Source organism: Crocodylus porosus, unplaced genomic scaffold (genome assembly GCF_001723895.1).
Source record: "Crocodylus porosus isolate Cpor-Errol unplaced genomic scaffold, CroPor_comp1, whole genome shotgun sequence".
Taxonomy (NCBI): domain Eukaryota; kingdom Metazoa; phylum Chordata; order Crocodylia; family Crocodylidae; genus Crocodylus; species Crocodylus porosus.
The window spans coordinates 3,125,564-3,130,369 of record NW_017728886.1 but is presented as its reverse complement, the minus strand read 5'-3'; positions in this window follow the sequence as shown (position 1 = coordinate 3,130,369).

Here is a 4,806-nt window from a genome sequence, read left to right as displayed (position 1 = left end):
CCACCCCCAGTCCGGAGCTGAGCTGCCGAGCACCATGAAAGGTGGCCCCTCCCTACACTACCGGAACGAGCCCGCGCATGCGCACAAGGGGGCAAGGAATGTTGCCCGCTCCGTGCTCACCTCCCAGTGCAGCCGAGTTGGGGGGGCGCGTCCACGCTGTAATCCCGCGAGAACGGGCACTTCTCGCGCGGCTTCGGGCGCCCCGTTCTGTGGCGTTGGAATGGGGGGGAGGGGCTGTGCGTCATCACGGGTCGTCCGCACCCAGAGTGCACCGTGCTCCAACCCGCGTGTGAGCCCCCCGTGGCACACGCAGACGCACAGTGTGTATCACACGGTTGTGTTTCACACACGGTGTGTGTCTCCATCTCACACCCGGTCACACACACATTGGCCCATACGATGTCTAACACATACTGTCCCCCATGTCTTCCACACAACTGCCCATATGTACACACACCCACACTCGCCCACGCCATGTCACACACACACACACACACACACCCATCCTATCTTTCTCACACACACTGTCCCTGGTGTCTCAAGCGAACATGCTGCCCCCAAACCATGTCTATCGCACATCCACATACGAGCACGCCCCCACACTGCCACCCATGCCATGCCTAGCACATGTATGCACACTGCCCATGTCTGTCACACACACACCTCCACTGTCCCCATGTTCTGTCTACCACAAACACATTTGCACACCCACACAGTCCTCCCACGCCATGTGTCTCCCACATACACCATCCCCATGTCTATCACACATACACACACATGCACACTGTCCCCCATGTCTATCACACACAGTCCCTCATGCTCTGTCTACCACACACATATGTGCACTCACACATGAACACCCATACACTGTTCCCTCATGCCATGTCTATCACACACACACACACACACACACACACACACAGAGAGGGTCCCCCATGCTCTGTCTACCACACATATATATGTGCACATGCACACACACATGCAAACACCCTCACACTGTCTCCCCGTGCCATGTCTAACACACACGCAGTGTCCCCCATGTCTATGAGACACACACACACACGCACTGCCCCCCATGCACTCCCACAAGCACCCCTCCATTCATTGCTGGCGTTCGCCGCCCTGCAGTGGTGCCAAGAAGTGGAGACGGCAAATCTGGGGCCTGAGAGAAGTGGGATGATTCATCCCTAGGGGATAAACAGCAGTGCTGGGAACCAGACGCGCGTGCAGCGTCATGAAACACACGCTTTCTCCTGCCCTGAAGAGAGGGCTCGGTGGAGCATTTCCCCCGGCAGAACGGGCTGCTGCTGTTGCCAGGTGGACAACGCTGGTGAGAAATAAAGGTGCTCGATGCCCTTGTTCTTTTTTAGTAACTGCTCAGCAGCAGGGAAGCATAAGAGATTTTACAAGTCGTCACCATCTGTGCACCAAAAACACAATGCTGTTCACAGCTCCAAAGCTGAACATAACACGGCTTGTTTGCTAAAACGTGAGCAATAATAGCATTTCTTGAAAAATAAAATAAAATACAGAGATGTAGCCCTTGTAGGAATGAGCATGCCTATGTCTATGGCTGCGTGTATGTGCATCTCTATAGGGTGAGGCCCGCGGGGGTGCAATATACCATTTAGATGCTCTGCCCCAGTGTCAGATGAAAGCATCTACTGCTGCAATCAATTATAAGCGCTCCTTTGCAGCAGGGAAGCACACTGACATTGGGGGTTTGCACTGGGCCCCAGTCTGGATGAGTCCTGTGCGTGTGATGTCGTGCTGTTAACCAACCCTACAGGCAGCATACATTTCCTTGATCTGACAGTATTCCCTTACCATATGCCTGCACCAGCCTTTTGCAGTGCTTCAGAAATGAATAGACTAGAATGAGGACTTTAACAGGTTTGAAGACCACAGTCTACCATAGGTAATTTCTCTGCCCCTTTGATCTCAGCACACTCAGATCTCCTTCTAAATAACTAAAGACAACATGTCCTTATTCTTTTTTTTTTTCCATAGTGGAAATACTTCTGTGCTAATTCCTTCCCTCTTCCTGCAGTATTTAATGTTCAGTCATTAGAACCTGAATTGTTGGCGAAAGGCAAACAAACAAACAGACCCTAAAAGTCCTGGAAATGTGCTACTCATTTTGCATGCAGGCGGCACCAGATTCTGAGCAATTAAAAGTTAATTTCAAGCCTCAATTATTTTAATAAAGAACTACATTAGAAGGTTGGATGCTTTGGGAGCTGAGCTCTCATAATCATATCTAGGACTGAAGCTGATAAATATTCAGCTCAGTTGAGGAAAAGTTATTAAATAAAGAAAAAAAAACTCTGCATGCATTTTTAGTCCGGTGTTTACAGATGATGAAACAGGTACATGAGTAACACAGAATTATTTTTCTTCCTCCTTTGATAGAAGCTACTGCAGGTGCTTCGTTAGTTAAAATGGGATGCGTCTACACTAGCAATTTATGTGGCTCAATGTACAGAGAAATTTGCTCCTCTATAAACTACTTCCAGGTGCAGCGTCTACACGTGCACCGGACAGCAGCAAATTGATCTGGGTGGTGGTGGTCAGACTCTGGGATGAGGCCCAGGCTGGTGGCAGCCTCCAGGATCAGCCCCAGGCTGGCACAGTGCTCCAAGGCAAGCTTTGGGCTGGCAGAGGGCTCTGGGGTCAGCCCCCGGCTCTGGGTGTATCCGTCAGCCGGTGGAGAAGCTGCTTGCACCATGAGCCTCCTCCAGCTGGCGTGCCATGTGGCTCGTGTGGTACTGCTGAGTAAAAAACTCAGCGACAGGATAGACTTGTATTTACAAGTGCTTACCTGCTGCAGAGTTTATTAGTCTGCTGTGGCTTAATTGCACTGCACATGTAGATGTGCAATGTTTACCATGGCCCTAATTAGCCACCTCTTCAGTACAGACACACCTGTAAGGACTGATCCAGTGCCCATCAAATGCCAGCAATGCCAAACTTGCTTAGATTTCAAAGAGCACAAAATTCAGAAGTTGTACACACATTACTGAATCACAACAGTTCTGGCTGAAGAACTCACTCTTTATTTTTGTTATGTCTTAAAACCAAACCGCCCTTGGCTTTTTTAATGATTTCTTCCAGGAGCGAACACTAATTCTGCAGACAGTTCTGGTCCCCTTTTGATTTTAGACACAGCTGAATCAAGTTTGCTTTGTATCTGAAAACATTGTTTAGCAGATATTTGTGGGTAGGACTGGTGATGCACATGAATAGTTTCAATGACAGCTTAAAGGTGTTTGCACAAACTTGATCTGAAGGTCGCTAAACCAGGAGTGTGCAGAAATGAAACTTTTCCAGTTGTAAGACATACTTGGCAAGCGTTCTTTGAATTGCTGTGTAGCCAAAACAGCTGGACTGAAATTGTTCAAATTGTGAGCTATTCTTTGTTGTTGGAAGTGTCTTTGAATATATTGGTAATCATTGATTTAGATGTGACCATTGCCATTGTAGTTAAATGGTTTTAGCTTATGGAAATTCTGACGTCTTTAGTGTTGCATCCAGGAAGAGCCCAGACCAACTGCAGATGTTTCCTCCCCCCACAAAGGGTATTTATACCTGAAAGCTTGCAAAGAAGAATTTTTCCAACTATTGCAGTTGGTCTAATAAAAAATATTGAACTTTCCCAAAGAACCTTGTCTGCCTATATCCTTAGACCATCACAGCTACAACCCATACCCCTGTAGCTTATGGAATTACATTTTCACCTCATTATTTTTGGAATTTTCATACAAAAAATTAACTGCTGGCATATATGAAATTAAAGTGACTTATTTTCTGAGCTTCCATTGTCAAGCAATTCTTGCCCTTCAATTATTCTGATTTTGCCACTATAGATAATGTCACTATATCATTTATAGTACAGTATTACAAAGACTAAAGAACTAGTCCGTTCCTTAAAGACTACATAACGAACCATATATACTTTGCATTTGCAGTTCATCCTAGTTACAAGTGATGGACAAGGAAGTGTGAGGACATAACCTCATAGCACCTGGAATTTTTCTGTACAGGACTCAAATCACATTTACATGCCTGGGTCATGACTGCAAAATATACGACTGATTCTGTATCTGTTCTGCACACAAAGGCCTGGATTCCCATTTACTGAGAAGTGACGTAAGTCAATCATATCAAGTGAGGAGCTCATTCAGAAATTTTAGTGAGGCCCCTTGAAGGTCAGACTTTCAAGCAAAAGACAGGGCATTGCTGGGGGGGGGCATGCAGGTGCATGTGCACTTCCTGAGATTGGCCGTGCACCCCCTGGAAATGCCAGCTGTGACACTGGAAGCGCTCAACAATTGTTGGCCACAGGGTACCCCCCCACCTCAGTTGGTGATCTGGTGGCCCTCCCAGACTCAGGAGGCACCAGTTGCCTCATGGACAGCGGCAATCCACAAAGCCTGTGGCTATATGTGGAAACTTGTGTGACAAAGAAGACTAGAACAGGACCCAAGAGTATTCCCTTTAGCTGTTGAGTCAGGCAAAACCAGTTTTGTGGTTTCTTTTTTCTTGACTAATAATATCGCAGGGCGGAATAATGTAGAGGGAAAGCATTTAAATGACGAAATCCTTCACTGATTAGAAAACAGATAGTTAAAATAGCTAACAGGCAACTATCCATTAAGCATACTTAAAACAATGAAAGCATAAGCATGAGAATAGGACGGGGTTTAACACTGATAAGTGCAAGGTGTTGCACATGGGGAGGAAGAACCGGCACCACACTTACAGGTTGGGGAACTCCACGATGAACATGGGCCGGCAGTGTGGGGA